The 26,612-nt window shown below is 36.0% G+C and overlaps 1 protein-coding gene across 1 annotated transcript in view; it reads left to right on the top strand.

The window, feature by feature from the left end:
- ergic1 (endoplasmic reticulum-golgi intermediate compartment 1) overlaps positions 1 to 26,612 on the top strand; it is a 105,130-nt gene that overhangs the window by 48,938 nt on the left and 29,580 nt on the right. Inside the window, exons 5-6 of the mRNA XM_077531824.1 lie at positions 1,767 to 1,875; positions 17,983 to 18,165. The gene's annotated coding sequence lies outside the window, so the exon portion shown is untranslated. The remainder of the gene's footprint in view (positions 1 to 1,766; positions 1,876 to 17,982; positions 18,166 to 26,612) is intronic.

The raw sequence follows: 26,612 nt of genomic DNA, 5'->3' as shown, positions 1-26,612 counted from the left end.
AAGCCTTGAAATCCGTAATAATAATAATAATAATAATAATAATAATAATAATAATCCTCAGCTGTTTGCTTTATAACCATACACAGAAAGACGAAATCTAAAAAAAAATAAAATCTTCAACTATTGGCATTATCACCTTGTACAGAAAGCCTTGAAATCCATAATAATAATAATAATAATAATAATAATAATAATAATACTCAGCTACTTACTTTATCACCCTACACAGGAATCCTTGAAATCCAAAATAAATACATAAATAAATAAATCCTTAGCTATTTGCTTTATCACCTTACACAGAAATCCTTGAAACCTAAAAAAACAAACAAACAAACAAAAAAACCCTCAGTTATTTGCCTTATGAACTTGCACAGAAAGCCATTATGTAGCAGTTCTTCAAAAGAGCTACATTATGTAAACAATCTATGATTGATTGATTGACTGATTGATTTTTACCGTGTTACCTTCAGAGGAAAAAGTTTGCACACCCTTGCTCTTGATGGTACCAAACTAGCTTAATCCAAAATAAACAATTTAGGGAACAAAGGCCATTATAGTGCGTTGAATATATCCACTAACTGTCCGCAGTAATGTTGCGGCTGGTACATTTGAACTCTGCGTTGGCTGCAGTGCGGTCGACATACTGTACAAGGCTGGCTTTACTCTATCCAGATGCCCCCGGTTGCTGTTAGCACAGATATGCCACTCTGATTGCGTTGACAGCATGACAGAAGCCAAGTGGCCTCCGGGAGGTCGCAAAACAGCAAAAAGCACATCCTTGCTGATTTAAAGGCAGAGAAAGAGGTTAGAATAATTCACAATGAGACATTAAGGCGTAGAATTTCGCACAAACTACACCTCGATAAAGAGTCGTTTGTGGGGGGTAAAATCCATCAAGAGAAAGGGACTTCATTTGCTTGCAATAATCAGTTATAATAATTTTGGATTTTTCATCAGTTATTTTTTTTAATGTTGGTTTGACTTATGCTTTTTATATGTACAGTAGTTCATTTTATTTTATTTTTTGGGGGGAGTGGGTTTGTTAGTTTTTAGTACCAGTATTTTTATTTTTTGAAAATGCTTCATTTTAGTTTCGTTTTTACTATAGTTATTAGTTTTAGTGTTAGAGTATTTTTTTAAACACATGCATTTGTGGGGTACAAAATATATTTTAAAAGATCACAGAATATTGTGCAATAAAGTAAACTAAATTGCAATTCCCAAATATGCCACAGTTTGTGTAAGAAATTAGTTGACAAAGATGAAAAAGGACATTTTTGTTTTATAAATGTCAAATGTAGTTTCAGTAAGTTATCTTTTCCTTTTTTTTCTTTTTTTTTTAGCACTATTTTGTTAACGAAAATGTGATTTTCAATTTTAGGTTAGTTATTTTGTTACTGTACTCGGCAACCATTTTCTGTCGACTGAAAAGAAAGTGACAAAATGGCCGCCAGTTGACAGCAAGCGACAAAATGGTCAACCCCATAAAATGGATAAAAACGGGTGGATTTTGCTGCTTGATTCATAATTCTACAAATGCAACAATAATCAGATTACCATGTTTAGAGTACTGGGGCACATAGAATACAAAATAAATGTTTTGACTAAATCACTTTAGAGTTAAAAGTAATATAATAATATTAATAAGGAAATAATATTTATTCAGTCGCTTTTTACAATAGACATTTAGAAGTATTGTTATCGATCTAGATATGTAAAAAAAACTCGTTAATTGAGCTAACATCCATGTTTTTGATATTTCTTAGGTTGAACTCCCGATCAGAACATTGCATTGGAAAGCTTTTTCATGTCGTGGTTGTCAATATCAGCAAAAAAGCTTCTCTCCAAACCCCAAGCACTGCACAAATGGACCAAGTGAGTCACACCACCTTCATCTCCACAAAGCACACACACCAAAACAACAGCTATGTTCGATCAGAGATTTTATTTTATTTTTTTGGGAGGTCACGTTTTCACTGGAGCAGCCTGTTGTACTGCAGTGCGCTCACATCTGGATCATTTGCCTTTTAACTGGGGCAATATTGGGCTTCGAGTTATTGCCATGTGCTCAGTGCCCTGGCAGATTGTTCCAATTTCCCAAAACCTCGAATCACGAGACTCAACACACTGTGGCAGGCCAAATGTTTGGTTTCACGGGGGGCAATTTTGAGATTGGGATCAATTCAAAATGCCATGACAATTAAAAAGAACGTTCTGTTGTAGGATGGATTGAAATGATGCTTTATAAAGAGGACGTTTGAGCAAGCGCATCACAATAAATTAATTGGGAGATGAATGCAACCCATTCACTGTATTGATTATGTTGAGGCTAAGCTTATTTTTGATTTGTGGGAATGTTGAAGCATTCCCAAATATGTTATTGTGATTTTTATTCTCCACACTTTTTTGCCGCCTAACAACTCCCACATAATACTTCCAATTTACATTGTTCAAATTTCAACTAGCTTCAAAAATTCACAGCTCCCGGGGTATATATCGTCTGATTCCACATTACTTACAATATTTGGCCAATTTAACATTTAATATCAACTTTTCCCCCATTAATTTTCAATGGGAGTGTCATTGAACTTTTGAAGTATCACTTTCATATATATAAAATTATCATTAACAGGTGTCTGATACTGCTCGGCGGCACAATTGGTAAAGCGCATTGTCCAGTAACCAGGAGGTTATAATTTCATAATTTATCTCTCAATTTGCTTTCAGCATTCCCACACAATTTCTCCAGAAATTGCACTTAGTCTAGCTTTATAATTATTTTATATGAGCAGGTGGCAGTCATTTTGTGTTATGTTCCAAAATAGGATATCAGGAGACTTTTGGTCAAGGTCAACTAGTCAGAGGTTTGATTTTTAATGGATTTTTTTTTTGACTGGGTTCCATATTATTAGAAGTTTTAATACAAATGTGTGCATGTTCCTGAATCGTAATATTTGTCACATTTATGCCATTTTTGTAGCTATGGATCCTGAATCTGACCACAACAGAATGTGGTAATATTAGTCCTGTCGCTATGGAATATTTTTCAAATTGATTAATCTATTGATTATTCAGTTGATTAATCAACTAATCAATCCATCCATTTTCAGTCCTTTGACGCTCTTGTGTGATTAAGGGCTATATAAATAAACTTGACTTGACTTGACTGCTTACTCCTCACAAGGGTTGCTGGAGCCTATCCCAGCCAGCTTTGGGCAGGAGGCGGGGTACAACCATGAACTGGTTGCCAGCCAATCGCAGTCGACTAATCATGTTCATTTAAATTTTGCATTAAAGTTATTACAAAAGAATTTCTCAGCTGTTTATTAACCAGTTCATTTTGTACCTCGTATTCATATAGTGATTTAAAAAACAAAAAACAAAAACAAAACGGTGGATTTGATTTTGTACTATGTTACCGGTTCGGCTATTGTTTTCCAAAGTAAAAACAGATGTTTGCAAATGTCTTATTTTGATTAAACAGAAGATAATCAGTGAGCAATTACTGGTGATAGGCTGAAATCAGATGATTTGGACAATTTTCAATTACCGGAGTGTTGGGGACTTCCGGAATTTACGCTGGACGTGTCTAAAAAGCATGTTGTTCCGTAACATGACAGCTCCAGACACTCAATGGCCCCCGCGACTGAAACACAATGCGAGCAGTCAGGCGTTGAAAAAGACAGGAGGAACAATCCTTCATTAGTCCCACAGGAAATTCAACAAGGTTCCGTCTGAACTTCTTTAAGCTTACTGCTCATGGTTCGAAATTGACTTTTCTTTTCTTTCACTTTGAGTGGTTTTCTGGTTCTGGAGTACGGCGGAGCAACAAGGCTTTTCTTCAATGTTGTTTTAGGCCGCCTTGTCAGTGGGAGATGTGCTAAAAATGGCCCATCAATGCATTTAAACCAGATGCATGCATGGACAGTGTTCTTCCTCCATCTGGTCTATTGTCTCAGGCGTTGTGTGAGCTGAGGAGCGGATGCGCCACTGATGGAGAAGCAGGAAATACTCACAGCCTAAAACAACACTGTCGACGTCTTCTTGCCGAGTGCAAAATGGCTGCAGATGCTCGTACAAAATTCCAAGTTCATTCGTAAAAGTTCACCACAAAAAGTAAAATGTTTTTCCCTATGTATACCACTTGAAAAACAATAATTTGTAATAAGTTAAACTTTATGTCTTTAAAATTAGAATCTAAAAATACAATTTATCAAATATTAAAAAAAAATGTTTTTTTATTAATTAAATAGAAAAAATAAAAATGATATTAAGTAACATAAATATAAAAAAAAAAATATATATATATATATATATATATATATATATATATATATATATATATAATCAAATCATGCATTTACAATAATAACACTTGGAAAAAATTATTTGAAATCTTTATGACTTTAAAATTGGAATCTAAAAAAACAACTTAACAAATATTAAACAAACTGTTTTTAATTGTATGAATTAAATGAAAAAAAAAAAAATGATATAAACTAACAAATCTGCGATTGGCTGGCAACCAGTCCAGGGTGTCCCGCGCCTATTGCCCAGAGCCAGCTGAGATAGGCTCCAGCACCCCCCGCGACCCTTATGAGGAATAAGCGGTCAAGAAAATGAATGGATGGATAAACTAACAAATATTATAATATGTATATATATATATATATATATATATATATATATATATATATATATATATATATATATATATATATATATAATCAAATAATTTGTTTTTTAATTGTATGAATTAAATGTAAAAAAATAAAAATAAATGATATAAACTAACATAAATATTTTTAAAAATATATATATAATCAAATCACTTACAATAATACCTCACTTGGAAAAAATAATTTAATTTTTTTTTTTTTTTTATAATTTACATCTTTAAAAAAATATAAAAATAAATAAATAATAATAGTAATAATAATAATAAAGAATTATATTTAGAGGAGCCTTTCTTGGCACTCAAGGACACCGTACAGGGTGTTGGCAAAAAAAGAAAAAAAAAATCTAACTTCCTGGTTATATAACATAATTTCAATGCATCCATTTTAAAATACTATTCTCACAATTTTTTGTTTTGTACTTAATAAATCAAGGGACGATTTCACAATAAAAATCCCCAACAAGTCAACTTTTCTTTTCCTTCTCCTTTTTTTTTTTTTTTTTTTACTCTAAAGTGCTTCCACAGTCACATGCTTAATGTAGCGGAAATGACATGCCTGTGCTGTTGTCACTAATCGCAGTTCTGAGTGGTGTCCAGTCTCTTGGCAAAAAAGAACAGGAAAATCCAGTACATGTCAAGTTTTGTTTTTCTTTTTTTTCTAAGCATGACTTCACATAACCGGCACGCTTAACACACAAGCCAGGAAAAACTCTTCTGGTGAAACATTAAAATTTACAAGGCTTTGCTATGCATTTTTAATCTCCACTTTAAAACAAATAGAATATTCTGCCTTAATAAGACGCAAGGAATTAAAATGCCGTTTGCCTGCTTTACGTTTGATGTGTTTATACCAACAACATAACGCACGTTTTGTGAAAGTAACATTAAAAAAGATGGATGCGTGTTGTTCAACTGCAGCGTTTCAACTTGAGCACGGTTATAAAATAATCCAGCCATTTAATGTTGGGAACACGACGAATACTCGACATATGAAAACGGCACCGTTAAGAAGCTCCCAATTAGGCCTGTTTAACATCATTAGACTTTATGACACAAAACCAAACGGCTTTGCAAGCGAGTCAAGGTTTGTCGGGTTCTTGCCCTCCGGCTCCCAAATGTTAACCTGCAAATTGCTTCGCTTGAAGTTTCGGGAAACGAAACCAATCCAAAATCTCATTAAGGGAACAATTCAAAAGCTTTCAGCTCTTAGTTGAGTCTAGAAGGAGTTTTCCCACCAAAAATACCAGCTTTTAGTTTCTGGTACATTCGTCCTCACATGAATATACAACATATTCTCATTGTGAGGTTATACTTTGCCTGTTATGAAGTATACTATACAGTGAATGAAATGCTCAAAGAGGAAGTCAACCCAAAAAGCATTTCTTGACAATAAAAAATATGTTCTATGCAGCTCCACTAGTCTAAATACAGCATTCTGGTTAACTCATTTGCTCCCAATAACGTGTAAATACGTTTTATAATGTTCTAAGTGTCCCAAAGACGTATTTATACGTTTTTTTTGTTTTTTTTATGCTAGAGCATACAGAAGGCTTTGATTCAGCCTCTCAAATGCAAAGAACGGTTGCAGAAATGGTAATTATTACACAAATGGCCAGCAGGTGGCAGCAGAGCAAAGGAGATCAACCAGGGCCATGTAGAAAAAAAGCTCAATTACTTACAATTTTAAATAGATTTGTGAAAACTGATGAAACTTAGCTCTCTTCTAATGCTAATGGCTGCAAAACAAAACAGATAGAAACATACTTTTTTTTCCTGATGAAAGAAGAGACTTTAATCTATCTTTTGATCGGTTCCATGCTTTTATAGCAATTGAACACAATATTCTGTGGGCCTCGCAAAATCAGTCAAAATCCAGTAAAACAGCCGGGAGCGAACGGGACTACTTCTGTGAAAATGGCTGGGAGTGAATGAGTTAATATTGTGTTAGTGGAATATGAGTTACAGTAAACCACAAAATCCAGCAGTTTTGAGCAATATCAGGAGGCGGCCATTTTGCCATTTGCTGTCGAGTGAAAATGACATCACAGTTGCTCAGGTCTCAGGTAACAACCAATCACAGCTCAGCTTCAGAAATCAGCAGAGCTGTGATTGGTTGTTGCCTGAGCACTGAGCAACTGTGATGTCATCTTCATCTGGCAGCAAGTGGCAAAATGGCCGCCCCCTGGGATGGATTAAAAAGTGGCTGGATTTTGCTGCATAATTTGTCATGTGCTGGAGGTTGTATCCCAAAGCACAGACGCAAGTAAGGTTTTAACTCTTTATTTACACAACTTGACTAAACGAAAAATGATGAGAATGCATCGAGAATCACCAGACGGCAAGCCCGCCTTGGGCTGTGGAGCTGCACAGAGGAACAGTGGTAATAATCCGACAAACACACACACACTTCTCAGACAGCTACTACAGACAGTGAATCGATCTGATTGGTTGTGACTAAGTAAAGGATTAAAGATTGACATCACAAAGCTCCTGACATCACATAGCTGTCACATAACATAAAACCAGTTGAAACTAGATTCTGTTACATCAATTCCAAACAGACACTTGACCTGACGGTCATGAACCCAAAGTTAACAGGTCATGAACTCAAACTTAACCCTGGCGTGACTCAGACATGACATAATTCATATTCCACAAACGTAATATTAATCGAAATGTCATGTTTAGACAAGCGAGGTCACATATAACATATTATTGTCAAGAAATGGATCAGGTTGACTTTTACTTTTAAATCACAGTAGTGAGTAATTCTGGATTAGATAAGACACTCGTTTTGTTGACCTTTTTTTGTTTGTTTAATGTGAAATCCAAATATTAACAAATAAAACTGGGCAGTTTTAACATGTTTATTTCTACTTTCTTCTGGTTCGGATAAACACGGTAGTCAGTCGAAACATCTGCCAAAATTCCTTCTGTTGGACTCGCCTGCACAACGCCTGCACCTCGTTGTCTGTCCAGATCTGTGGTTGCGTTTTGAGAGTACGTACTTGGTACTTCATTTCGTAGATGCAAAAATGTCAAGAATTGCTGTCGACCTATAAAAAGTGTTGGCTGAATTTGTATTTATTTTGTAATTTTTTTTGAGAAACGCGTAAATTGAGCTATACTAACATTTAAACTAGGTCACTGGTGTCCAAACTGCGGCATGTGGGCCGTTTGTGGCCCATTTTCCATTTTTTAGCGGCCCACAGCACGTCATGACCTTATTAGAGTGTTGGAATTTTCATTTTAGTTCATTTTTATTTCGTTTTGAGTATTTATTTTTTATTTTTTTTATTTAGTTAGCTTTAATTGGTTTTCAGGGTGGTTCTGTTTATTTTTGTTATTTAATAAATGCTTAGTTTTAGTTTAGTTTTAGTTAGTTTGAGTATTAGTTCTAAAAAAATGTGTATTATTTGTGCACAATTTTTTTTAAAAACACCATGGGCGTGACATCATCTTGAGGGTGCTTTTCTATTGGCTGCTGCTAGATGGCGTCACTTCTGTGTAGTTTCTTTTTTTTTTTTTTTTTTTTTTAAAGCATTTTCGTTTTTATTTTATTTCATTAATGAAATTGTTTTTTGATTTTTAGTCTTATTTTTTTTTAATTAGTTTTAGTTAATTAAAATAACCTTGGTCATGACAATAACGTTTGACATGCCATAAGTGCATAATAGAGGAGGTGTAAAGTTAAATGTGGAAATGTTGCTATCTTAACAGCATTCTTGATAGATATCATTTGTAAGTGGAGATTACTATTATTTATCCTATGTATAGGTTCAGTCTATTTTGGGTTAAAGGCGCAGTCTGGGGGTTTAGGACAAGATCACCACCAAAGATTAACATAAACCCAGATGTGTAGACTGAGAGAAAGTTAAAGTGTGTACATCCTGTATTTAAAAAGTGCATTTTCCTGAGTGAAACCGGAATACTGGGTCTTTAATATTCCCTCATGCCCAAAGCCCCAATGTAAAATTCTTCTTATGTGGTTCTTTGTGTTTTTATTTAAAAAGAAAAATATTCATAACTGCCTCCTGATATTTTCATTTTAAATTTGTTTTTATTTATTCAAATTGTTATTTTGTCAAATTGTAAAGAATATCTTATTTTAGTTCATATTTTAAAAAATATACTTGTAAGATTTGTATTTGCGTACCCCTCATCTAAAGGGTTCATGCAGAACAATACAACCAAGCAGTATTTGTTGACACATTGTAAACAAAATGACTACAGTGGCGCCTAACATGATGCTGGCCTTGACCAGAGGGATCTTAGCGACCCAATGAGCGCTTGGAGTCGTGACCTGAGATACTACCGCTATTATTAACCATTGCGTGGTCACCCGGTAGAAGCCACGAAAAGCATCCAGGCCCGCTTGTGGTAATCCCTGCTTCAAAGAAAGATTGAAACCTAAATGATAGAAGTTCAAGAGCAGCCAGCAGCTGTCATGTTCTATCTTGACCGTTGAGCATCCGCTCATTTGAATGGCCAAGCATACAGTATGGCAGGAATCCCTAGACGCCGTGTTACATAATAGCAGATGCCCTTCCTGTCGTTGGCATGGACGTGCGGTAGCTTCAGTGCAAGTTTTCCTGTCAAATGTTGACCATTCTGTTGTATCGGTGCTTATTGATAATAAATATTTGTGCAATAATGCCCTGGTAACTTAAAGTGGAAGTCGACCATAAATATTTATTGACAATAATGTTATATGTGACCTCACTAGTCTATATATGACATTTTGATTAATATTACATTTGTGGAATATGAGTTATGTAGCAAAATTCAATGGGGCGGCCATTTTGCACCTTGCTGTCGACTAAAGATGACATCACAGTTGCTCAGGGCTCAGGCAGCGGCCAATCACAGCTCACCTGTTTTCTGAAACTGAGCTGCGATTGGTTGCTGCCTTTGCAACATCGATGTCATCTTCAGTCGACAGCAAGTGGCAAAATGGCCGCCCCCGAGATGGTTAAAAACGGCTGGATTTTGCTGCTTAACTCATATTCCACTAACGCAATATTAAGCAGAATGCCATATTTAGACTAGTGGGGCTGCATAAAACATATTACTGTCAAAAAAAAAAAAGAAAGAAAGATTGACTTCCGCTTTAAACTTATCAAATAATGGTAAAAATTAATAAGATAGGTTTTTAATAATAAAAAGTATATTCTAAAAATGGATCATTATTACAAATCGCCATAATAACTTTTATTTTGAAAGACAAAGCAAACTCAATTCCGGTCGTAAAAATTGTTGACTGACAAAAAAATTGTTCGCAAAATGAAATAAAAACGAAATTAACTAAAACGATGTATATTTATAGCATAAATTCCTTTGTTTTCATGTTTGTCCATAAATATCATATATGAGGTTTTGGGGTTCATTTTAATTGTATTTATTTATTAAGTGCTCAACAGTCTTTTGAGAATTGTACTTTATTTGACTATATTAAACAATGCTAAGTGAACTTTTTGCATCTTCCACTTGAAGAATGCTCCATACATTAACTAAAACTGCTAATAATAATAATAATAATAATAATAATAATAATAATAAACTAAAATGAAGCATTTTCAAAAAATAAAATAAAAATGATCAAGCCCAAGCCACGTGAACTGGAATGCTAACAAATATAAAAATGAATCTAAAATTAATAAATGCTTAAGGCTAAAGAGAAACATATTTTCCATAACAATGTATGACTTTGGGCCAATCTTGACAGGCTGCCTGTGTATCATTGGCATTTAGACATAAATGAGCTCTTTCATTTTAGCGCAAGCTTAAGCTGTACGGCCAAAACATTTATGGCTAATAAATCGGATATTGTTTATTGTAATACAGATTAATTTATTGCTTGTGTTTTTTTTAAATATATGGGAAGATGACCCAGAAAAAAAATAATCACATTAAATTGTAGGGGGGAACAGTTCAGCCCTAACCTGACTGCCAGCGCAATGAAGTAACAAAAACAACTGTAGTGTTTTTTCCTGTATGAAGTACTATCATAAATCATCCTTTTAAATCTGAACTGTCAACACAATCAAGCCGTCAGCAGTCATGTAAATACAACAGTTTCAACACTTCCTCTTTGGCGGTTTGTACTGCAGTCATAAGAAAGAGTCGTTTTTCTGCTAAGTACCTGTAGCAAATGTTTTTTTTTTTCAAATACAAAAACGTCACTGAGGCTAAGAGCTCTGTCTGCCACTCACTTCACTACTGATTAGAATGCACGCTCGATAGCAGGTGCTGTTAGTTGACGTCTCCAGGGAAACCGTTCCCATGGAAGCCGATGTCCTCGCCTGCGTCGGACGGACGGATGGATCACTTCTGGCTCAACTACTCCAGTCTTCTGACCGTAACATAACCAACGGCGACAAAACCATTGGCGTGTGTTCCCGTGTTATCTTTATCCTTATTTGAAGAAAAGCATCCAAGATTGTTTCGCATTTGCGACGCAGCGCTCGTGACTGGTGACAACGTGCAGCCCCGTAGCAGCAGCACATGAGCCTCGAAGCAAAGACGAATCGGCGGCAAAGGCCGCCTTTGTTTTTCCGTGTGAGAACGCACGCTTTTGGCTGACCCACTTTGAAGTAGAAAAACATGAACACGAGGGCCGAGGTCTTCAAAGGGGGGCAGTTAGAGGGCAGAACATGTTTTTATCAAAATCGGCAAATTTGGAAGGTGCTATCTGGAAAAACGTGTCGGCTGAGTCACTTGACGGCCAATACCACTTTGTTTTTTTCTAAGAGCCTAAGAGAGATTTCTGTTTTTCTGCTTCTGTTTTTTTTTTTCGTTTTTTTTTTTTTTTTTTTTTTTTTTTTTTTTATATGAGTAGTCTGGATCCTAACATAAACTGCAATATAAATTAGGGATGTAACGATAACGGCAATATTGTGATATTGCGATATTAAAACCACCACAATATATTGTCATCATCATGTCACGATATTAAAAGCAGCACTTTTTTTTTTTTAAAGTCAGGTTGATTTCCTTTTCTAGCACCGTTTGGTGGCTAGTTTTTTAGTGCAGTTTAATTTTCACAAGGCATGTTTTGGCCCTTTAGCAAGTAAGTGCCTCAATATTAAGTCTTATTGGAGATTGCAGGTTGTTTATATCCATCCATTTTCTTGACTGTTTATTCCTCACAAGGGTCACGGGGTGCTGGAGCCTATCTCAGCTGGCTCTGGGCAGTAAGCGGGGTACACCCTGAACTGTTTGCCAGCCAATCGCAGAGGTTGTTTATATGCATTAACAAAAGCACATTATTGTGATTTTTTTTTTTGTATGAGCTCATTTTTTTACAATATTGTGACCTTTTTTGTATCGCCAACCTCCCCACAATATCATGATAATTATCGCATCGTCACCTTCATATCGTATAAATATCGTATCGTGATGTTTGGATATCGTTAAATCCCTAGTATAAATGTGGACACGGGTGGAGTTTTCTGTCGTTTGGTATTTTCATAGGTGGGCCAATGTCGAAATATTATTTTGTGCCGTTGCGGGACTGAACACAGCTGACTTGAGTCCCAGCCAATCTCATCCCCTTTAAATTCAGCCCAGGTGGCAGAAGCATGACAGACTCACCGCATTCCATGCAGGATTTCGGTGTGCAAAGTACGTTTATAAGGACCTGCAAGAAGATCTATACCTGCAGAATCTGTTTGCTTGCGCCTCGAATTAGACCTGATTTTACCTGGTCTAGACTCTCGTCTACTTTCTGACATTATCAGATGCAAAATCGGAGTGTAAGAGTAAACGCTCTTGGTCCACTAGAATTCAAAGCGGTAAACTATACTTGCCCCAACACAAAAATGAAGATACGGCAGTTTTTGCGCCAAGCACACATGCGCAAGACGAAAATCGGGTCACACAAATTGTACCCTGATTGTCTTCCAATAAGAACCAAGCAACTTTACAAAGGTAATTTTTCTCAGACCAAAAATGTGATGGTGGTCCAAAGCATTTCCATGGCGAGGCTACACTCTGAAAACAGACAAAAAATAACCAGATTAGGTCAAAAATGGACCGACCTACCTTTAAGAGCCATAAATTAAATAATAACCCACAGAAAGCGCTATATAAATAAACCTGAGTTGAGAAAAACCTGAAAAAATTGGGTCAATTTATTCATTTGATCCAACTTTTTGATTTTGAATTGACTTGGGTCAAAAATGAACCAAATTAAATAAATAACCTATAATGCAAACTGTTAGGTTCTGTGGTTGGATTCCAAAAACGCAAACACAAATAAGATTTGAACGTTTTATTCACACAACTAAACGAAAAGCAGCGAGTAAGATAATTTGGGCTGTGGAAGTACCCCGAGGAACAGAGTTAATAATCCGACAAACACACACTTCTCGGTTTGGCTTAAATAGGTTGAGGAATTGATTGGATTGGCTGTGGCTAGACATGTGGGTAGCAGGACTGACATGAAATTATCTGATTAGAGATTAAAGATTCTTGACATCACATAGCTCATGGCATCACATAGCTCAAACCAGTTGAAACTAGATGCCGATTACATCAGTTCAAAACAACAGTTCACAACAGAAACGACCTCACGGTCATGACCCAGCCTGACCCTTGCACGACCCAAATTTAACCCTGGCGTGACCCAGTCATGACAGTAAACCAATTTTTGGAGTTATTTGTTGGTTACTTATTTGACCCATTTTTTCGGGTTAATTGAATGCCCCAGTTGAATTGGGTAAAAGTGAATCAATCTAACTTTTTGTATTAGTTGAGTTAACCCAATTTAATTGGGTCGGAAATGAATCAAGCAAACTTTTCAAGTCATTTAATCCAAGAAAATAAATTAACAACCCACAAAACAACCCCATGTTTTGGGTTGTTTTGTCAGTTATTCAACAACTTAACTTCTTGGGTTAGTTCAATAACCCAAAAATTTGGGTCGGTCTGTTTCTTAACATTTTAAGATAAAAGCTTTAAGCAGGATGCGGTTTCATGACCATGTTGCTTGCTACCAGCTATCTTCTATCTGAAGGCTCACCCGGCGTATCGGCGCCACATACCAGACATCAAAGGTAGCCTGTCATGGAAGGGAGTGAGCGAATGGGAGCCTTGCAAGCTGAGATGATTTATTTGAGAGTTTACACTGTACACTATGCAGATGCAGAAACAGGTACTGTAACTTGTGGCCTCATTCAAGTTGTCATCAATGGGATGTAATTTATACGCGTAGGCAGGATAAACATTGTGTTACGCAACCCTTGACTCAAGGGTGGGGGACTCGGGATCAGTTTCAAAGATACTCAGTTCGCCGTTAGCTCATCGATACTGCTGAGTGCTTCCTCCTATATTTCCTGTTCCCAACCCTTTGGTCCTCGCTCTGATCTTACTCATTTATTTTCTCTCCCTCGCCTTCAAGTTGTTCCCACCTCCTTTCCATTCCTGAGACCTCTCCCCCGGGTTCTCTTGTCATGACATTGGCGTGTGACATGTGTGAGAAACTTCTGCAGGCCCCCCCCCCCCCCCCGCTTTGGACAAGACACCGATATACTACGAGTGCCGGGTGACGAGGCTATTTTAAGGGCTTGTAAATATGAGAACTTCCTGTCCCAAAGTCGATCTAACGTCTCAGGGGGATTTTCGATGCAGAAAGAGACCAGAGTTCTTGTTGATTTGCCCAAAGCTTCTTGTTTTTATGGTTCGACCTTTAAGGCCTTTTAACTTAAAAATGGAACTTTGCACATAGCTGGACAGTGAAAGTTGTTCTCTCGCAAACTGCCTTTGATAGCGATTGTTTTTCTTTCTTTCTTGTTTTCTTTTAATTCAATTGACAGGTAATAGAACATACAGAATCTATCTATCTATCTATCTATCTAGCTAGCTAGCTAGCTAGCTAGCTAGCTAGCTAGCGATTTATACTGACAGAAAAATTACCTCAACACAAATCAATGTCTCACAAGAATTTTATTTATTTTTTTATTTTTATTTGTTTAACAGGACAGTACATGTTTTTAACTTTAACTTCAAATAACTTTATGAATTACAATGAAATGGCTGTATCAGTGAATGAAAAGATACAACCCTATTTGTATTAGGATAACATGTTTTTCCACTTTTATGTTAACAAGGGTTTGAATATATATATATATATATATATATATATATATATATATATATATATATATATATATATATATATATATATATATATATATATATATATATATATATATATATATATATATATATATAAGACTTGACAACAACACACAAAGCAGTCATGATGGAACTTGCACAACAAGGCTAAACTGCAATTTGACACTCATCCCTCAAGACTCAAGTCAGCCATTCATTTTGGGATTATGAAACGTGGAGTTCTGACATGTATACACAATAATAGGTCGTGCTAATTCTTGGTAAAGGCCCTTTTTGTTCTGCACAAATGTTCCGTGTAGTCTGACATGACATCACCTGTTGCTCAGCGCCTCGTTACGCAGCCATAGAAGAAAAGAATCAACGCTGATGTTTTTATATAGTCTCACAGAATGTGTACTGTCAGTGAGCAATGCAGAATTTTCTAACTGCAATCATCTCTAGACAGATTTTACAAAGGCCACTTGGCTGGCTTGGCACACAAAGCAACACAGTAGAACAGCACAGCCTTGTGTTGCATTGCGGTACACACACACACACGCGCACACAAAAGAGATCCAATCACATGAGTCTCATTTCAAGTTGAGATGACCTGAGTAGACCTTATTCATATCACGATAAAAAGAGCATTCAGGCATCCTAATGGAAATTCCACTAGGGCATTAATTTAATATCATATAATTATATTAGTTGTGTTGCTTGAGAAAAACAATATCCTTGTCTACTGTTTAATTACATATAAGGGGGATGGGCATGGTTATGTTTGGCAACTGGAATGCTTTTTTTTTTTAATTCAGGGGTGTCCAAATGTTAACCTCTGAGGGCTGCATACTGGAAAATTAAAGGATGTAAGAATTCTTAAACACGTTAAAAACAACACATTAAGCAATTATAGATTGTTTTTATACTTTGGGGTCATAATGTTAAATAAAAACAAATATTCAAGGAGAGAAAGTGGCGCAAACCAGTTTTTTTTTCTTTTTATCAAGAAAAATATTGTTACTATTTTTGCTTTCTTTTATTTATACTTTTTGTTACTATTTTTTTCAGTTACTATTTTTGCTTTCTTTTATTTATTTTTTTGTTACTATTTTTACTTTCTTTTATTTATATTATTTGTTATTATTTTTGTTACTATTTTTGCTTTCTTTAATTTATATTTTTTGTTACTGTTTGCTTTTTTTTATTCATATTTTTTGTTACTATTTTTATTTTATTTTATTTATATTTTTTGTTTCTATTTTTTTGTTACTATTTTTGCTTTCTTTTATTTATATTTTGTTACTATTTTGTCTTTCTTTTATTTATAATTTGTTGTTACAGTTTTTTTTATTTCTTTTATTTACGGTACTTTTTTGTTACTTTTTGTTACTATTTTTGCTTACTTTTATTTATATTGTTTGTTACTTTTTTTGTTACTATTTTTGCTTTCTTTTATTCACATTTTTTGTTACTATTTTCACATTCTTTTATTTATATTTTTGTTACTATTTTTGCTTACTTTTATTTATATTGTTTGTTACTTTTTTTGTTACTATTTTTGCTTTCTTTTATTCATATTTTTTGTTACTATTTTCACATTCTTTTATTTATATTTTTGTTATTATTTTTGCTTTCTTTTATTTATATTTTTTGTTACTATTTTTGCTTTCTTTTTATCAAGAAAATATTGTTACTAGAGTCTTATTTTTAAATAGCATTGTGATTGTGTCAAATTTTACTTTATGACTTTAGACACCACTGGGTTACTTGATGGTTACTATTCCCCATAGAATTCTCATCCATTCAGGACAGGAAATAAATATTTAATGTAAAGTGCGGAGGAGACTCCACAGACTTTACTGTCAAGACATTGTGCATCATGTGTTGTTTTTGTTTCATTTGGCCTCCTTTCTGCCTCTCGTCTTCTGTCTTATTCCCATCGCTCTGCCCTTGCTGGGGTCTGGGAAAACCATGACTTCATCTTTGTCAACACTCCGAGTGACTGCAGACTGAGGGGCAGGCATTTCCTGTCTGTCCTCAACTAATAATAACAGTGTTTAATTGCGATAGCACTGGTATTCTTCTGAACTTGGCCAGGATTAGATACAAAATGAATAGCAACTGGAACATTCCCATCTCATACATACAGTTAATATAAAAAGTTTACACACCCCTACTCCAGTGCCAGTTTTTTTTTTTTTTTTTTTTTTTTTGAGACCAAGACAAATACTTTCAAAACTTTCCCGTTGATGTGACCTATAACCTGTACAGCCTGATTGAAAAAAAAAATCAAAAAATCAAAAGGTAAAGTAAAAATAAACAACTGATACTGTGGTTGCACAAGTGCGCACACCCTCTTATGACTGGGGATGTGTCTGTGTTTCAAATAAACCAATCACATTCAAGCTCGTGTAAAATGGGAGTCAGCGCACGCCTGCTGATATTTTAAGTGTCTCTGATGACCCCAAAATAAAGTTTATCTGTTCTAGTAGGCTTTTCATGACCCTTTTATTGTCACATTTCACACAAGCCAGGTGTGTGCTAACTGCTGTTTAACAGGAATTTGAAGTGATTGGTTAATCCCACATGCAGCCACACCCCTCAGGTAGAATTTGTGCAACCACAGTTCATTTAATTATGTATGTATGTATGTATGTATGTATATATTTATTTATTTATTTATTTATTTTAGGCCATGTGAAATTCACCCGGAATAGATTGGAGAAGAAAATAAAAGTTTATTTTATATTTTTAAAATAAATTAACAACAATAATAATAATAATAATAATAATAATAATAATAATGATAGCTATTATTATTATTATTATTATTATTATTATTATAATTATTATCATATATAATATAATATATAATCATCATCATCATAATTAATAATAATAATAATAATATTATTATTATTTGGACAAAAAATACTCTTGGTAAGAAAAAGCTACATACAAAACAATTTGAGCTGTTTACAGTAATTTAAATCTTAACTTGCAAAAATATTAATCCTAAATAATAGAAAATGAAACTACTTTTATGATTGTATATATTTTATTATTTTGTACATATAATACACATTTACTATTAAGATTTGAAGTCAAGTCAAAATAGTAGAATGAATAGAATAGAATAGAAAGAACTGACTTACTGTCTTCTGTCCGTCTCTGCTCTTTTCTGTTAGGAAAGGACAACAGACTGATAAGCTGAAAAAGTGAAGGCTGTTTCTTCCCCATGTTGTGTCTCATTCAAGAATTCTTCCACCAAATGCATGAAGGCACGTTTCCTCTGCTCGTCTGCTCATAAGAAGTGCGGATTTACTCCTGTTATTCCTCTACAAGTACCAAATCCCGCCTGAAATTTGAAGGTATGTAAACATGAGCATGTGGTCTTTGTTATCTCGATGTTCTGGCCAATGAAATCCAACCTCCGAGGTCAAGTCGGCACGTGTGTCAGTGTGGGCGTGTAACTGGGTGTGTGTGGGGACCGTTAAAAAAAGGCATGACATGACTGGTTTCTGTTTTTGCTGGTGTCGTGTGTAAATCTGCGCTTCAGTGGTGCAGGATTCCATTTGATTGTTCAAAGTGAAGGATATAATACAGTAATAGAAAAAAATATTCAATACATTGCATAAATATCTTCTTTGTTTTTAACTAAGCTGATTCTGATGCAGTACTTATATTGTGGATATAAAGCCTCACAGTACTTTAGTTCTGCATTTATATTATAATGAATAGCAGGACTGAGTACATTCTAATACTTAAGGCAAATAAAATTGTCAAATTACAATGAAATGTAATCTGCTTTGACACTGAGGGTTTGCTTTCCTTTTATCATTTATTTGATTTGATTGTCAGGAAATTACTGGTAGCCGCTACTACAGCACGTGACATTTCCGTTAAGAGGAGTGTTACTTATTAACGTTCTGGATCAACGGTCAGCAACAGTTCAAACAAATCCACACATTTGACCAATAGGAGCTTTCGGTTCATCAGGGCCATTTTGATTTTCATCCACTAACATTTGCTCAACTTGAATTCAAACGTGATGAAAGTCTGCAGTTCATGTGATTCACCATGACGTGACGCTCGCTCATTAAATAAAAAATAAAAATCAACTGAATGCAGCCCTTCATAGGGAAAGGAACTACACTTCCTCTAACTAAAACAGTGTTCACACATTCTGTTTACCAATTTAACCGATTTTTAAAATGTGACCGTCCCCCACATGACTTGGGATTGCCATGTGCGCACACACGTCTTTTTCACCTTGTTCAAATGAGATGTATTTTGTAGTACCAAGACTGGCCTGCGAGAGGCAGTACGTTCCCACATGGCATCATACATTGCCAGTGCCAAAGAATACAAGTAGTAGAAGAAGCTAGGACGGACGGACGGACAGACGGATGGACGGACAGACAGACAGACAGACAGACAGAGAGACAGAGAGACAGAGAGACAGATAGATAGATAGATGTGAATGTGTGCTCCTGTAGGAGCTTTGTGTTGTTGCAATGCACCACACCCTCCAGGAGATGGCGCTCACACCCAAACAAACATTGCGTGCGTGTGCGCGAGTGTGTGTGCTTTCCAGTCATCATGTTGCCATCTCAGATACACCACTCACCTGACTCATTTGTTACATGAGTCACGTGCACAACTCTTTTTGAAGAAATTTGTATCTTACCAGCACCTTTTCCAGTTAATAGTCAAAAGTGCTTGACGAAGTTTCTATCACGTGATAAAGTATCTATCGAAAATCACTATAATAATAATGATAATAATAAATGAGCTCTCTTTGCTATCTGAACGCAATCATTGAATTATGTTGTTTTCAAGTAAACATTCCAGATGTGCAGTCAAAACACGAGTCCAAATTGTTTTCGCCTGCACACTGTGATGTACATCTGCTCTCCTACGTATGTTTTTCGGGCCGTGACATCACACAGTGAGCGCAGAAGATGCCGCACATTCCTTGAATGCCCCACACAGGATCTGACTGCTGCTTGTGAACACAACCCCTCGGGCCTGTGGCCAGTGGAAAAATACAAGCTTGTCTTCAGGGTCGCAGGGGCAAACAAGGCTCTGGTTGGGGTCTAACGACTTGGTTGGCCGCCTGCGTAATATCTGCAGGGTTCTGATTGATGTCATTGTTTTGCCATTTTGGTGCCCGCTGTGAGACATAGCAGAGTTGCACAACTTCAAACATTTATATACAATGGTGGAGTTGATGAATAGTGGAAGAGTCGGTGTGTTGAAAGGGCTGACATAGTGTCTCCCTCTTCTTACATTACACACTCTTTTGTAAGCACAAGTCAATGACGACGCGTAATGTTGTGACGTTCTGCTGGGATGTTCATGTGTTGTGTTCAAGTTAAAAATCTGGCCTTATCTCGACCCTTGTCACGCAACTGCAGTTTGTCTGGTTTCGTTTGCTTTGGAATATTGCAAAAAGAACGCTTTTATCATCGGTGGCCAAAGACGTCAGGAAATGTCCTATCTTTTTACACGCATAGCCGCCATGCACGTGTAACTATCTTTCAAGATTGAAGTTTCAACGTTTCTCTTTATTTGTCTCCCTTTAGGAGCAAGGGATTGCTTGTATATGTGTATGCAGCTGCTTGCTAGCAGTTATACGTCAATGTCACGTTTAATACACATTACAGGAATGCAAAAACTTCATATCCAGCAGCATTTCCCATTTGTTGCTCTTTTTTGTATTTGCATATTTGCACCTCTGCATCTTGGGCCAGGGCTGGGCCATTACGGAAAATATAATAATCATGTTTATTCATTAGCTTCAAAACTTAGTATTTCTTCACCTACCAAAACTCTAATTTAACTATAACTTAACAGAACAACAAGAAAATAAATTAGTAAGTAGAATGAAAATACATAAAAATAATGGGAAGACTTAAAAAAAATTCTACTTGAGTCATATTTTTCTAACGTAGCAGTATTCTTACTTGAATATGATTTTTGTCTACTCATCTCTGAAAAGAGAGTAGCTAATTTAATGATGAAGCATTTCCACATATGCTATTGTGATTTTTATTCTCCACACTTTTTTTGCCGCGTAACAGCTTCCACATAATACTTCCAATATACACGGTTCAAATTTCAACTAGCTTAAAAAATTCACGCCTCCCGGGTTTTATATCGTCTGATTCCACATTACTTACAGTATTTGCACAATTTGACGTTTAATATCAACTTTTCCCCATTCATTTTCTTTTCTTTTCTTTTCTTTTTTTTCTCTTTTTTTTTAAGAGAGAGTTCAGAATTGTTCATTCGGTAGTCTTGCCGATTCAACATCTTAATGTGCGTGTGTGCGCGTGCGTGCGTAGTGTGCATGTGTGTGCGCGTGCGTGTAAATACGTGTAAATTTATACTCATTAATTCACCTAAAACCTAATAAAAATCCCATTACCCTTCCCCTTGATTGGATACTTAAGAGGATACTTCATTCGCCAGAGTCGTGAAGTTCAGAAGGTCAGGAGACCAGAGGAAAGGTCAAAGAAAAGAAAGATAAATCAAAGTAAAATCCAGCACCAACTAAACACTTCCTGCCATCCATATGGTTACAAAATCAGAGTCTTACGCCAACCCCAGAAACCTCTAAATTCCAACAAATTAAGGAGATCTCAAGAGACCAGAGGAAAAACTAAAGAGAGGAAGGAGAGAAGGATAGATGAGGCAGAGTGAGATCCACAGACACCAGCACATCCAGTCCATCAAAGTGAAATCCAGCACCCCATTCATTTTCAATGGGATAGACATTGACCTTTTTCTAAGTATCACTTTCCACACCCACTTATAACTTACCGTCATCACCAGGTGTCTGATACTGCTTGGTGGCACAGTTGGCAACGTGCATTGTCCAGTAACCAGGAGGTCATAATTGAATAATTTATATCTCAATTTACTTCATAAGCATTCCACATGCATTCAAATCTTAGCATTTGGCTTTCAGCATTCCCACGCAATTTCTCCAGAAATTGCACTTAGTCTAGTTACTTTCAAGGTAACTACTAATGTACAGGATAATATTTAATATTTTGTAGAGCGTGTGTCTGTGTTTATGTGCACATATGGTGGGGGTTACGAGTCCGACAAGCAGGAGGCCTCCATGTCCCAGCTGTAATCTTCTTACAGATTTACTGCAGGTGAGTATTTTGCCATGACATCAATGTGTGGACTAAATCTTCTTGTTCAAGATATCCCATGTGTGTCCTTACATCCGTGTATGAGAGATTTAATCCCGTTTTAAGGTCCAGTGAGGTCAGCAAATTGGAACTTAACAATGACTCACAGCAATTCTTAAGCAGAAAACCAATAAAACCTGCCTTTGGGCTGTTCGTTTATGGATGACAACATTTTTACCACCTAAATGGCGTCAATGATGAGTTGAGTCTTACATTTGAGCGGTTAAATTGATTAACAAATAGACATTTAGTTAACACAATCATTGAGGCTTATTCATTGATTGACATTCTTTTCACATTCAGTTAGCATGCTATAGCGCTAACGTTAGCAAGCAGGTTCGCCGTTGTGTTGTGCTAAATTACTGTCCTGTGTGACATATAACTACACTTCCACAGGGACAAAAAGGACATAATTGCCAGCTCAGTATTAGTGTGACTGTCATGTGTATTCTATCATTGTTTCTATGTAAACTGGTAGTGTTTTGACAACATACTGAAATTTCTTAACAGCTTCCTGTTGTGCCACAGCGGAGTTAGGGTTGTCCTCTGAGGGACGATATTACACGTAATCATAATTACATAATGGCTCCTGCCTAGTATAATGATTCTTTTTATTTTATGTATATCTTGTTTGTGTCAGTCATGCATAAAAATAGGGCTGTCACTAACGACTCTTTTTAGAATTGATGATTCCATTGATTATTCCATTCTTGATTCCATTACTCTTGGGTTTGCCAAATTTGGTGTATTGTAAAACTATACTCACTAAGTAAAAATATTGTCACACCTTGTGGCTGTTTAGGCTGTGCCAATGGCCCGTTGGCAGTGGACGTGACGACTAAAATAATAATAATAATTTAAAAAAAATAATAATTAACAATAATACTCAAAGATCCAGCTGTGACTTTATTTTTCACTCACATTTGTCACACAAATCTCATCACTTTACACTTAAACTCAATTGTTGCTTAGCGATGTTGCTAAATCAAGCAATGCTAAGCTATAAGTTAGCTGGAGAAGCTTTAACATGCTCCGAAACAAGTTTAACTGGTCACAACAATTTAGTGGAAGACAATTTTCTCCTTTACCATCCTTTACCTACCTTCATTTAAAATAATTGAATTACTAAATCATCAATCCACAGTTTTTCTGAAATTCTGTAAAGTTAAATTGTTGAATATTGTGTTCAGTTGGGCCCGTAGTTACAAATAAAGATTAACAACATTTTTGAGTTTTTGCACTTATTTCATTGTGCTATATGACTTTGTAAATACAGTAGTAGCAATCATGTATCGCATGAATGCTGCAGAGGCTCACATCTAGCTTCCCACCACTCGTCTTTCCTGTAAAGTTAGTTTAAAGTCAATGTATCACAGAAGAGCAACTGATTAACTTTAAGTTAGTCTGTCTGTATTTTCCATGTCCCCTTTGTTGTTTTTCTCTTTAAATTGTAACTAGGGGGCTCTGATGGCCAGTTGTTAAAAAGAAAAACAAGAAATAAAAACATCTAAAGAACCCTTTTCCCAATACAATTTAGTATACATTTGCAAGTTATGATTATGTGGATGTCAATGGTGACTTCACATTATCGGCAAACTTTAAGAACACAAGTTTTACCTTCTGGAAACTGCATTGGCTCAGTCTGAAAATGTTCAATAGGCGATACTAGACACAACAAATTAAATTAAATGACCAGATCAAATGTGTTTTTCATTTTGTTTTGGATTAAAAAAAAAAAGATTTCTTCATGTATGGTATACATAAAAACGCAATGATTTTAATGGCTTTGAATGATGTTAAAGTCTCATGAGAACATGATGATCGTGAACCATCCCATCTCGTATAAAAACCTCCAGGCCAACATGTCACATTCACATGACATCACCGAGCAACAACAACGTGACTAATTTCCTGTGGTAAATATTATTGCTTTGCAAATTATGTCATGTGATTTGTTTTACCATGACTATTCATTCAATGCATCAACTGCTCTATTGATTTAAGAGCCCCCACAAAAGAAATAAAGTATTTGACGCATTAGCTCACTTCCTGTCATGGCCGTGAGGTCTGACACACTTCAAACCACTTCTTTTGCATGCTGTTAATTAAAACGGCTTTGAAGTTGAGTCAGAGCGCTGTCGCTCAATGAAACAAGCAAATGTCATTACGGTGTCTGACTGAAAAGGCAACACAGTGGAGGGGGACGCGTAAGAAACAAAGCGCAGTTTGCGTCTTGATGTGACTCTTGTCAGGCTTTGCGCCTCATGTTGACAGACACTTTCCCAGCCCACATAGACGACAATGCTTTAATCTCCCAAACTGACTATTGACAGAGGCTTAAAAAAAAAAAAAAAAAAAAAAAAGGGACTTTCACACACATACAGACAAATGCGCAGGAAGTTCAAGGGACACAAGGCGGGTGGGATGGTGGTGGATGGGCGGAGGGGGGGGCAGCTGGGGGTGGGGGTGCCGCATATGTCGTCCATGTCTGAGGCAACTGGTGAGGTCATGGATGAGCGTTTCCCACAGAGGCGTCAACACGACTGATGCTGTCTCAAAGGATGTTTACATGGCAGGGTTTAGGGCCTGTTTGCATAAGATTGCTTTCAAAATAAAAACGTTTCTCACCTCGTTTACAAAAAAAAAGTAGCTGCTGTGAAGAGCAATAATGTGAAAATAGACGTTCATAAAAATTTAAATGTTATTTATTGTGTAAACATGGATGGACAATGATTATTATTGTTATTTTTTGTCTAATACAGAGGATTACTCTCAGATTGATCCATTAATAGAAAAAGGAACACATTTTTATCCATCTCATGGTGGCGGCCATTTTGTCACTTGTTGTCAACTGACATGTGCCCAAGGACTCAGCTAGCGAACGTCAACAGGTGAGCCGTGATGGTCGTTACCTGAGCCCTTCGACAGTGTGATGTCACTTTCAGTCGACAGCAAGTGACAAAATGGCCGCCCCCACTGTTTCTGCTTGTGTTGAAAGTAACATATTTATTTAATTTGACATGGATTTTTAGTTACCCCCCTAGCGGTTCTTGTGTTTTTGTTTTTGTTTCTTTTTGTTTTGTTTGATGTTCATGTTTAAATGGTTCGATGGACTTGATTCATGCTTGTAAATGGAAAGTATTGAATAAACAAAAAAACAAAAAACAAAAAAAAACAAAAAAAATGGCCGCCCCCATGAGATGGATAAAATTGGCTGGATTATTTTTTTTAATTCATCTCGCACACACAGTATTAATCAGAATGTCGTGTTTAGACTAGTGGGCTTGCATAGAGCTAATGTGTTTGGTTTCATGTATGTATGTTTTGATTCAAGTTGACCCTGCTGGATCCGTCTCAGGCACCAATGAGTGCAGATGGCCATTTTGTTCATTAACGCCTTGAGGTCCAACCATTTTTTTTTTCTCACAGTCCACAAGAAGTCGCAGCCAATGTTGTGGCTAATTTGCAAACCAAACATATTGCTTTCCCTTTCAGAGGCACCTCCATAAAAATGCCCCCCACCCCACCACCCGTTCCCAACTAACCACCCCCTGTACCGCCATTGGCATGTGAGAGAGGCGCACGACTGAGACCTGAATGCTCTTTAGTGGTCACACTTTTCCCAAACGCCTTGCAGCTGCTCCTATTGTGGCCCCATAGGGTGGGCTCCTTCGCCAATTCTTTGGGCCTCCTGTCGTTGTCCGGGCCCCTCACACTGATTCAAACGGAGGGAGTATGACCCCTGACAATGGAGGACGACATGACATCATACGTCTTCTGTGAGGAGAGAAAAAAAAATAAAAATCTCATGATAGGATTCCATTGCATGAACAGAGGCAGTTGTTAGATTATTACAGCGCACAGTTCTCGTATCGATTCAATATGTGGCCGAATCCATGCTTAAACATCATTATAAGACTGGAGTTTCAGAGAAATAAATATATTTTCATACAACCTTACAGTGTACATGTACAAGTTTCCTGATAGTATTTTCTAAATTTGAGCAAGAAAAAAAAAAAACGATAATTGATTTAAAGATTCATATCGGGATTAATCGGTATTGAATCGAGTCTATGAATCGCCAGGTACATATATATATATATATATATATATATATATATATATATATATATATATGTATATTTAACTAATATTTGTGTACTTCTACTTTTTTTTTGCCAAACTTCTAAGATATATATTAATGCTGTCAAGCGACTACAATATTTTAAAGAGATACTTTACTTATTCAGCCATTTTTGGCAGTCAAACATTAATATTTTGCCTTTAATAAATGTGATATTTTCATGATTTTTCATGTACAATTAGTATCTTTAAAAACACATTTTGCAACTTGCTGTCAACTGAAAAAGACATCGCAAGGGCTCAGGTGACCAATCATAGCTTAGCTTGTGAATGTCACATGACCAAACCTAGAAAACAGGTGAGCTGTGATTGGTTACCTGAGCCCATGTGATGTCATTTTCAGTCGACAGCAAGTTGCTAAATGTGTTTTTAAAAGGTACTAATTGTACGTGAAAAATAATGAAAGTATCAAATTAATTACAGACAAAATATTAACTTTTTATTGCTATAATGGGCTAAATAAGTGA

This window comes from Festucalex cinctus, chromosome 9 (genome assembly GCF_051991245.1).
Source record: "Festucalex cinctus isolate MCC-2025b chromosome 9, RoL_Fcin_1.0, whole genome shotgun sequence".
Lineage (NCBI taxonomy): Eukaryota > Metazoa > Chordata > Actinopteri > Syngnathiformes > Syngnathidae > Festucalex > Festucalex cinctus.
Note: the sequence above shows the minus strand (reverse complement) of the source record. Positions and strands in the feature narration are given on the sequence as shown.